This window comes from Pararge aegeria, chromosome 14, assembly GCF_905163445.1.
Source record: "Pararge aegeria chromosome 14, ilParAegt1.1, whole genome shotgun sequence".
NCBI lineage: Eukaryota > Metazoa > Arthropoda > Insecta > Lepidoptera > Nymphalidae > Pararge > Pararge aegeria.
The window spans coordinates 4,933,793-4,946,011 of NC_053193.1; the positions used below are offsets into that span (position 1 = coordinate 4,933,793).

At 34.7% G+C, this 12,219-nt stretch overlaps 1 protein-coding gene across 6 annotated transcripts in view; it reads right to left on the reverse strand.

Moving 5' to 3' along the window:
• LOC120629079 (caskin-1) overlaps positions 1–12,219 on the reverse strand; it is a 378,256-nt gene that overhangs the window by 136,170 nt on the left and 229,867 nt on the right. The gene's annotated exons all lie outside the window — the stretch shown is intronic.

The following is a 12,219-nucleotide window of genomic DNA, read 5'->3' on the forward strand; positions in this document are numbered from 1 at the left end:
GAAAGGCATCAGCTGGCGTGGAATGCAGAGATTCAGATCATTACACGGGCATCAATAGATCAAATTTTCTATAGCGGACTCAATCCTTGATCCATTGTAATCGCGCACGTGTGTCGCTAAACTTCGACTAATACCCTACTACTGGGGGACTATAAGCTGGTAAGACGAATTTTTACTCTATTCGTATGTAGTTATGTTTGTAACTCCTACAGCATCACAATAAAATTGGAGAGGTGTTGAGTTTAAAAAATATATATTTTATATTGAAAATGCAACGCAATATTTTTAGTGGGGAAAAATTGTTTTTTTATGTTAAAATTCGCGCGGTATTTTTTGCATGTCTGGTTTACCGGATTGATTGTAAAGGTTTTTGGTGAAATTTCTTAACAAAACTCGATATAAAATATATTAGCGAAGATTAATAAATATCGAATGAATAGATTTTGACTTTTGTTGAAATTGAAGCTTCGAGTAAGAATGTACTGTATAACATATACTGTGGATTAGTTTTTAAGGTTTCAGTACTGCTAACTACACAGACGGCGCAACTTCAAGCAAAGTTATTAAAGCAAAAGTTATTTCAAATCATGCAATCTCCGCCGAAAATAACCGTGCCTGTTGCAGTAATAGCAAAGTAAGCTTTAGTGCGCGATATTAAATTCCAATTTCGCCTATATTCACAAATCGTTTATCCGAAAGCACATTTGCAGACCGAAGGGTAGACACAAAGAGGCAGGAGGTAGGGCTGAACAATAGTATTGAAAGTTCTGCAAAGGGCACATGGTACCTTTAAATAATTGCCTACAGAATTGGACCTGACGTGCCTTGAGAATTTAGGGGAACGATTTTTTGCGCCATTTTTATCTTACGACCTAGGTGGAGGACAAACTACCCGAGGTTGTAAGCGATTGATCTTTTGAGATATTGTTCAATCAAGTAGGTTTCTGTATGGAACTAAGTTTATTGGTGCTATTTTAGACGTTTGTTCAAATCAATACGAATGTGATGTCGCAACCTTAAGACTTGCTATACTCTACGAAGCTTGATCGAGAATCTATCGATTGGTGAGGCCATTTGCCGTTTCTCAAAGTTTTTAAGTTCATGCAAAATCTAATTTTAGGGACTTCGTCGAGCACTTCTATGCATTATGAAGTTAGCTTGAAACATAGATAGATTTGCGAGACACAATAACACCCTAAAATAATAACCAATCGATTGAATTCAGTAAAGGTATCTTTTTCCAACTGTTCCCTGTAGAAAATTAGATTATATTATGAAGATTTTAAACACGTGTGATAACTGTGACGGCACTCTTATAGCCAATCAATTAGGATTAGCAATTAAGCTTACCTCCGGATTTATCACAAAAATATTAAGGGGAATACTTCATACAAATCTCCGGGTACATCCATCTCCGTTTTAAGGGATTGGGAAAAATGCTTAACTTTTTATAAATGTTTATGCTTTGTGCCCCATGTCTGAACCACAATGGGAGGGTTTTTTTGGAATGACAAAAGCTATTCGGCATTTATTAAAATGTTTTCAACTTTCTGGGATTTGCGGCCAGTTGTATTCTCTGGTGACGAATGAGATGAGGATTTTTAGTGACATAATTACTGCGGTATTTGACTTATTTCTGGTTGAAAATATTCTCTTCTCTGACCGCATAAATTATTGCATATTTGCTATTTACTTATATCATCAACGTAAGGGGCGAGCAAGTACCTACAGAAATGTGTTTTTGTGCTGCCTCTTACGATTGAATTGGAATTAGCATTCAATTGAGAGTATTATAAAAAAAAGAACATTTATTCTTAATCTGATTGAGTCATTTGAACTAAGTTGTGTAAATGCTAAGGGGCTTGATGGGTGGCTGGTTCTCTGGGAACCCAGAAACAGATGTTTTTATGTTGATTTATTATTCTTGTCTCATATCAGGATGGCTGCAATAAAACCAGTAGCAGTGGCTGAGATAGTTGAATCCAATAAGCAGGGCAAATATGCTTCTGTCAAGGAGGGGTACACATATTCGGCCTTCAGCTTTTTTTACATATATTATATATATAAAAATGGATTCTGTAGCGTGTGCATGAAGTCATGGAGTAGTGTTAAAATTTTTTTACAAGTTACGACACTGTAGTTTAATTGTTACACTTCATCCCGAAAAGGCAGCAATCCTTCGTGGCACCATTCCATGCGGACAGGACTTGTTCAATTATGAGTATGGCTACATTTTATGTTATTTATATGTATGAGAAATGACTCACGATATGAGCTAGAACATTTTTATTTGATTCCACTGATCATCATTTAACTTATACTTACTTATTGACACGAATTCAATAAATACAAACACTCATTCACGTTAAATCATCTACTGAAGGGTCGGGTACCCTGCAGACTTAATACTGCATCATCAGCTCATGGCTACTATCTCATGAAAATACCACTGAAGGACGTGAGATTTTCCACTTACGTTTACTTAAACGATCGCGTCAAAGTTTACTCCAATTTATTTGGAATGGAAAGAGCGTCATCTGGTTAAAAATTCCGGCAAGAAGTATTGTCACTAGACACCGTGACCTGATAAAGTTGGTATGACACTTTTGTCATGTAAGAAATGAGCTAATGATCTCAATCGCCTTAACAGTGTTGATTGATATATTACAGATAAATAAATAAATATACTACTACCCCAATACACACATCCCCACCTAGCCCCAAAGTAAGCGTAGCTTGTGTTATTGGTGCTAAGATGACTGATGTTTTTTCTTTAATGTTTAATGTACATAAATACTTATCAAATACATATAAACACCCAGATTCTGAAAAACATTCCTGTTCATCACACAAATATTTTCTAGTTGTCGGAATCGAACCCACGACCATGGACTCGGAAAGCAGAGTCGCTGGCCGCTGCCCACTGCGCCAATCGGCCGTCAGATAAATACACGATCACGTCAAATTGAAATGGAAAAATATCCCATAAAAATGGGTCCATTTGTTTGGGAGCTAAGATGTCACAGGCGCTCACACAATTTCACACGTTCCATTTATAGCACCCCTCTTTTAAAGTGGGGTAAAAAAGATTGGTCGCGTCAACCTTACAACGGTGATTGGCTCATAAATTTCATATTACTCTATGCAGACAAGCACGATACTAATAATATAATACCACTAAAATGTTGTTCCAGAGGAATAAATGCCTTCTAACATACAATGTAGGCGCGTTAAATATTTTATGGCAGCGATTCGTCTATGAACTTAATATTTCATGTAGCTAAAACCATAGAACCTACTTATTAATACAGACATATTATCAGGTCGTTGTTAAGTTAACAGTATATTATATACTGGGCCAGATTTTGGTTCAACGACACAAACATTTGTTAAACTTTCAATTAAAGTAATATTTTTTTTTATATATCCCTACGTTATTTTAATTACATTGCACGCTAGGCGTTGAATATATTACTGATGAAGTTATGATCTAGATCTGTTATTTGTATAGGTAGTAGTTACATTATAATAATAATATTAATAAATATACTACGACATTACACACATCGCCACCTAGCCCCAAAGTAAGCGTAGCTTGTGTTATGGGTACTAAGATAGCTGATGAATATTTCAATGAATATAATACACATAAATACTTATAATATACAGATAAACACCCAGACACTGAAAAACATTCATGTTCATCACACAAACATTTTCCAGTTGTGGGAATCGAACCCACGGCCACGACTCAGAAAGCAGGTTCGCTGCCCACTGCGCCAGTCAGGTGTCAAACCCATTAAACCCATGTTAAAAAAATATGTATGTTGCTTCATTCCAAATAGCTACAGAGTCATGGTTTTTTTTTCATTGTAGCATAGGCATAGTATAGTTAAGGTGCTGGAGAAGGACAAAGGCAATTTAAAAAAAAAGTACGGTTTTTTGTAATAAATCTAAAGCGCAGTTCACGCTAAAGATGCGCGCGGCTAAAGCTAGTGTACATAGTAATCCTAACTTTAACCCTAACTTAAATGCCAATTTAACTCAACAAATAAACTTAATTTGGTTAGCTTTCACGGCTAAACTACGCAAACAAAGTATGTAAATGTGGATAGAAAAAGACATAGAAAAATATTTTTTTTTTTCAACCAAGAACAAGTAGTTTTGAATGATAAAATCTACATTAAAGCGACAGCTACTGATATTATAATTATAATTAATTAAAAAAAATTAAACAAACAATCTCAAACATTTAAAAGCCGATTACAAAGTATCCCAGATGCAAATATGTACTCATGAGTTGTTAAAACACTTTACAGAGATACGCCGACGTCTGCTGCCGCGAATTAGTATGACGAGTAGTTATGTAAAATCCTTGGAAACTACCACATTCCACAACACTAGTAAATCCGTGTATTACACTAATACACAAATAGCTAAATCTACCTGTATTATACTAACAAGCTTATGATTTGTTGATATTACATTTGCTAGAACTAATATCACCATATGTTTAAAAATAATAATGGGATTTAAAAAAAGAGAGAATGATGTTCTCGTATCTACTAGTAGGTATAGTTTAGGTCATCTGATGTACTAATCTTTTTGTCCTGTTGAGCGAATTTTGTTTTGTTCCTGAAAATTAAAGGAAATTTCATATCTGATCGTCAAAGGAGTCTAAAGATATAAGGTTTTCAAAAAAAAAAAATGACAAAAAACCGGTTACATTAGTGATCTCTTCTAGACAAGGCGAGGCGTAAACTCAGCCAGAGAAGAGGTAGGTGGAGCATATAATAATAAAAATAGGTTTGGATTTGTCGAAAATGTACCTGTGAAGCTTGTGCACCGATAGGCTCAGGATTGTGATATTTTGGAATAAAGTATATTCAGTAAACTGGATTGTCCTAACAAATTCGGAAGCTTGGAGGACACAGTCAAGGAAATTACGCGTAATTGAGCTTTTCCGAGTCGCCCGGTAATTGGCTGTATTACGCTATGAAATAGACGACATTATATTAAAGATACCTCGTGTATATCTTAGGTATATTTATAAAATTCACATCATTAAATCAGTATTAAAAGTTTCTCACTGGCGTCTTCTCGGTAAAATACTTTAAACAAGCTTAGAGAAACAATATGCACACATACTTGGCTTTTAATTGATTATTAATTATAATAAATAACTTATGTTCCAAAACATTTCTTGAGAACAAAAAATACTTTCAGAGAAATAACTGTACAAAGTTGTCTTGTTTATTTATTTCGAACGGCTAAATAGGGTCCGTGACCCATCACATGGAAATAGATAAAATCCGAGATAAAATTTAAACAATAATTCACATACCTATTACCCACTCACACAATAAAAACAACGTTTCTAAATAGAGTATTAGTAACACTCTAAATGGCTACTGTCTTAGTACCGTTTATAATTGAAGATCCCAATGTATGTATTTCTAACAAGTTAGACAAACAAGTCGGGTTGACAAACTTACAAAATTTACGTCAATAGTTTTGGATTCTTTAAGATTGAATACCTAGCGCGACCACGATGGCGTCTGTTTAGATGTTATAAAAACCCCGCGGGAATGTTATTATTGCGATATAAAAAGTAGATACTGGTTGTAAGTAGAGGCTGAGGTGATGATGGTTTTGATGATGATGACGATGACGACGATGAAAGTAAGTGGAGACGATACTGCCACGGGCTGGTCCTTTATGTATAACAATTCTAAAAACTTTTCCGCTCTTTTTAGAATAACTTTGTGGCGGATCTAGAATGATTATAATCTGTGGATTGTAATCATACTGGATTTAATATAGAATTAGGGGCTGACTGGATCCTTGGAAGGGTCGCGAAGATGGGACGGGAGCTTTTGTGTCACCTTAATTGTTATTGTGCTGAATTAATTTAGTTTTAGGCTTCACGGGATTAGCTTTTGTCATTGCTGTGTGCCTTTATAGAGACTTTAGCAATATTAATCCGCTGCATCCTTACTGATATTATAAGCGCGAAAGTGTTTATGCTCGGTTATCCTTTGATCACATAGTAAAATAGCAACATAATAACGAAATTTTTTTCATAAATATATAAGCCAAATGGTAAGATAAAGAGTTAATTTTTTCCCAATATGTACGGCCGAAGCCACCCTGAGTAAAATTTATCGTGTATTTTTATATATATACTTTAACAATGTAACTATTTCGCGTTCATGCTTTCGAAAATTATAAATGCGTAAATGTTTTTGTTCAGTTGTCTTTTTATCATGCAGTGAGACAGTCATACCGCGTTATTATATATAAATATTTAATAAGCCGGAGAAATAATAGACTAAAGTTACCTAGGTGCCAAATGGGATAGATCTAAATTAAAAATTATCTATAAGCTTTTTGTAACGTCTAATCAGGCAGACTTGACGTTTTGGAGTGACTTTATTACCGGTTCGGGGGGAAGACTCCATCGCTAAAAAGTCGGCAATTATTTTCAAGTTTGTTGTTGAACAGATATAATAGGCCTGTTTATTAATAATAAAAAAATACCTTTATTGCTTTCGTCGTTTTTAGCCACAGAAAAGTATATCATATATATGTATAATGTATCTTATATATTGTATACCAACATATACCTTCGTAAATGTATACAATGTATTTATCTAATGATGAAGCAAATGGTCGCAAACTCAGCCTTATGCCGTGCATTATCGACGATACTCAGAGCTGATTTTCAGTTTGCTCCGCCGGTTTGGTTATTCAGCCGCACCGCCCTGTTGGGCCTTCCTTTACATTGGATATAGATATATTTATATCAGTAAAAATAATCGCCCAGTGGGACGTCGAATTCACAATCAGAGGGCCGAGTTCGAATCTTAGCGCACCTCTTATTTTTCTAAGTTATATGCGTTCTAGCCAATTAAATATCACTTACTTCAACGGTGAAGGAAACACCGTGAGGAAACCTGCATGCCTCGCACTTCTCTATAATGTTCTCAAAGGTGTGTGGAGTCCACGAAACCGCACTGAGCCAGCGTGGTGGACTACGGCCTTAAACCCCCTCTCATTGTAGGAGGAGACCTGTGCACTGGTGTGGGCTGGTAATGGGTTCATATAATTATGATGATGATGGACATCGTCGTACAATCGTTTCTTTTGTTGCATTAAACAACAAAAAAACTATTGCGTATATTATACTTATCACAAATCAAAGTGATGTTATACACTTAGTCCAATTACTATGTGCGTGTGTGTGTTTTTCTCTCTCACTAGAAAAATACAGAAAAATAAGTGAGAAACTCTCCAATATAATAAAGATTCAATAGAACTGTATATAGCGGGGCTGGGCATATTCGCTTTACAATTTCAAAACGTACGAACTGTAATAGCTACATCGAGTTCGAAACCCTATTTCGCGATGAGATGGAGTGTAGTGCTTATACAGAGTATTATGAGCCTATTTGTAGCGAATGAAACGTAACAGGACCACTCTTGGCGTCCGGGCGGACTTAATAATGACAATGTTGGAAATGATATAGAGGGACAAATATTGGGTGGTACTTTGGTACTCTTCATTTGTATGTGCTCTAAGCCGAAGGTTTTTGGCGACCTTCCTGGCGCGTAACTCAGTTCAAATTAAAAGGAAAGTACATTTATTTTAAACGGATTTTTGTAACAAACCGTTTTACAATACTACATATCACATTAAGAATATCCATGCAATCGGGCTCTGACGTGATAGCAAACACATTGTACTTTTAAGTAAGATTATAAAAATTTATATGCTTGTTAAAAAATAGCAAAAATACTTACAATCTTTGCAAAAGAGGACGCAGACATCTACGAGTGTAAAGATAATATGATTGAAATGTGCCAACTAGAAAGTTGCATAATCAACTTATGTGGCGTAGACGTCGGATTTTCAAAGAAAATGCGAAATGACAGTCTCTCTTCAGAGATAATTTCGTACATCATTAAATACGCCACAAAAGGCTTACTTATATAAATAGTGGTTTCGCAACATCAAGTCAACCAAATTTTACTTACCACTTGAGAAATGACCCCCTACTTAATACTATTATCTAGGTTTTGCTATAGCGCGCTACTTCGACATGCTACTGTTTATCGTAAATTCGACGTTTAATTTGATTTACAATTTCTAAAAAGTAAGTAATTTACAGTTAGTGCGAATCTACTGGAAGGAAAAGTTGAATCAGAATCTGGTACTTTTCGTACTTTGGTAAAAATTGTTTAATTTAGTTATGTTCTTATAATGAGCATGTTAAAAGTTAAATTGGTTGTGAAACTAATGTAACCAAGACTGTTTAACTGGCCTCAACATTTCTTAGCAGATAATTCTTAAACGATTTAGTTCTTGCAAATAAAAACAGCACTAGCTTTCTCGTAAGGTTACGTGATTTTAACAGGACATCAAATTTTATCTATTTGTCTAACGAGTTGTACAGTAACCTCGCAGTGTCCGACATGGGTCGTACGTGACCCCGCCGAGAATGAGATAACCCGTTCCTACGTGACAGGGACGAAACGACCCCATGTGCTAAAAATAGCATACGTCTAAATGTCTAGCGAAAGGATAGGTGAAATTGTTTTGTGTGTAAAGAGATGTGTGTGAAATTAGAATTAATACAATATTGATGAAATTAGTTTCATAATCAGCTAGCTGATGCTTGCGACAAAACTTAGATATTTCAAGGCTGGGCTAGGTTACATCCTACGATGTGTATACGTACATTAATTATTTTTTGAATACATTGCATCGTCTTAATCCTATTTTTCCATTTAAATAAGGGGTAGATTTATGTTTTTCTTTAAACAAGATGCAGGAATAGGTACATTAACATAATAACTTCTATGGTTGGTTTATTAATTAATGCTGCAGTTAGCTCAACTAACAACTTTGTGGTACGTAAAGTAATTGCTTAACTTTTTAGATCTTCTCACGTCTAAATAGTCTCAGGACAAAATTTTAGTACTTACATTAATTTGATATGTTTCTGTTTAAATAATTTTCGAACTATTACTTTTATAGCTTGCATCCCTGAGACGGATATGCCCCAAAATAAAATAGAAACTGTTACCACGAGATTTAAAAAAAAAAGCGCTGTTAATACTGTATATTCTCGGTTTAATTGGCAACTATCTTTAGCAGTATAAACCCACCCTGACTAAATTCGGTATAGAGCATTCAGAATATATTTTGTAGCCCGGTAAAACGAATGGTTTCTTCGTCATTGATCAAAACCCGAATAAATTCGTATAATATAATCACGGGTGACAGCTATTCGAAATAATAATAGATCAAAGATACTAACTGACAAGTTTAGGATTACAAACATCTATTGTCCAACCAAACAAAAGATAAAATACAAATGTCCTCACTAAATTAATTCAAGATATCTCACACAATGGTCAGGGAGAAGGGACACATGTTTAATCAAAACAATAAATTAATGGATGTGGTGAGCAAAAGCAATTTCGCTAAAAGAATCAGCCGTCATCTCAGTTAGTAATGAATGTTGAACAAACGCTGACACACCAGTCCCCTTTGTATTAGACATATCACTTCCACTACACAAGGCGATTTCATATGACGATGTGGATCGGAAATTGAATTAGGTTTAATGTGATGCCACTTGAAAGAATGGAGACACTGTTTGTTTTTAAGATTCTTAGCACTTTTTATTTATGTTTACTGACTCATAATTTATGAATGGTATGCAACACTATTTGGGTACTATAGTAATTGTACAGATATATTAAATCACATCTTGTTCGCCTGTTACTACGTGGATTAAGGTTTAGGATTCCATTTTTTTTCTCGGCACAAAAAGTTACCTAAATAAATTGAGCATCTAACTATCGTCCAACATCCAACTACAATGGAGATATTTGATTAATTTGCCAGTTAATCTTGTAGTTAAAATGATCTACTAAGCTATGGAGGAACAAATTGTTCTTAGGTAGAGCTTATTGAGTTTTTCTGACCAAAAATTAGTTACTAGTAGCCCGAAGTAAATTGGACTAACGTAATATTTTTTATGCCTACGAGTAGAAATCCTTTTCTACTGTGAGAGAGTAGGTATGGGGCCAGTTGTGAGGTATATATAATGGGCTAAGAATGATGATTTTATTCCCATTTAATATCTTACCGATCTCAACATTTTAAGAAATCAGTGTGAAATTGTGTGTAGCCATTTAATGTTACTATTGCGAACAAAATTGCATTCGCGCAACTCGATCTTAATAAGTACGATTTCAAACGGAGTTAATAACATACGATAATATTTTCGCACACTTAATCTTTTTGAGATTATTAGATAAAAGAAACTTATGTATTGTAAAAGTCAGAAAAATTATTCAAACGAGGGTAAGAAATAAACTTTTCATTTAAAGTGCATTAATAACTCACCTACTGCAAAGTGATGACATATTATAGGGTGTTATAAAACACATCCTCCATTAAAGTAGCAAGGGGCTAATTTAACCCCCCCCCCCCCCCCCCCTCCGCGATACACGCCTACAGTTGTGTGTTGCGAGAAACACTACGTTACATCACTTCTTTCTACGCGTTCAGTGACTGTAGGCTTTGTGAGGTGCACGCTTTAGCTGTCATCAACGGAACTAGAACAGCCTTTCATTTGAACCCCGTCATTGTTCTGGAGGCTGAGAGCCCGGTATAACGGAAAATTAAAAAGGCAATTTCCTAAATGAGACCACTCGCAATACAGGGTTAAACACGGGGCGGGTAGATAAGTCCACGCAACCTCCTCATCTAAATATTATGCTTTCGTTTAATGAATTTTTGTGCGTGGTATGAATATTGCCTTAGCGTTTGGTGCGGCCAAAAATTCCACATTAATTTTGGTATTTTAAGCAAGTTGTTTTTGGGAAACACTTTTGTGACGTCAATATTGTGTATATAAATTAAAAAATACATAAATGTAAACGCCTGGTGATTTTTCTCTGGGCATACTCCGGCGAAAATCGAAGTTGAGCCGTTTCATATGTCACTCTAGAGAGTTTAAACTCTAAAATTTTATAAAAACATCGATTTAAGATATCTTAAATATATTTATGATATGCCGTTACACTTATTTATTATTTAATGCCTTTCACACAGAACATCTTTATAGTATAAAATAAAGCAATCGAAAGTTGTTATATAGGTACTAAGTTTGAGATCAGAATTAATAATAGTACTACGTTTAGAGTACGTAAATCCCATCACTTTGTGTTAACATACGATATCACCAAAGACGTATCTATAATCATGTTAATTATAACGTGTTATCATCCCACACATATTTATCGAATTCATAAGATATTACAATATATTAATGCATCATTATATTTCCTAGTTGGGGGCGTTAAAATATCAGTGGGTAGTGGTGTTTTCGAATAAAGCTACAAAGGAATTAGAGTTATATCACATTGTATTAAGGGGTATATTAGTGCATTGTTACTGATTGAAAAAGTCATTGGTGCCTGGCTCTACGTGTAGGACGTAGATACGTTTGTAGGCAATGAACCTTCTGTAATTGAGGGTCATAACCAAGGAAAGGTAGACACGGTTTATTATATTGTGCTTTTATCCTTCCGGGAAATCATGGAGTTATTTTCAGGTTTTTCACAAGTATTTTCGTTGATGTTAATTCGCGTTGAAAGCTTAATATAATCTGTCATGTTAAGATTTTTCACATCGGGCGTAATAAGATAAGTTTGTCACAAGAAAAAAAGATAATAACTTATTGTATTCGTCAATTAAGTTCCACAAGTAGATAAATTAAAAACTTTATTTTTTTTAATCTATCGGCTTAGTATGCCTACTGGTGCAATATATTAAGACATAAAAAATTAATTAATACTATAATTACGTTCTTAAAATCTCTTTTTAGTGAGAGAACGTTAAATATTTCAATAAATGAAATTAATCTTTTCCCAACTCCTAATGTAGAAAACAGATCAATTTACATAAAAGAAACGGTTTAATTCGTTTAATCGATGCAGTTTAAACTAACTGAGCTTCTCGGTATCATTTGTACCCGTCGTAGTGATAATTAACTCGGACGGTGGCACTGCGGTCAACGGTTAACTACCTTTTAAATAAAAGAATAATGAGATTTGGAACCGGATTTGTAAAAGGTTAAAAATGTTTACACATACGTTACGTTTAAGACACGGTTAATTGGCCAGTTAATTAAAGCCTAG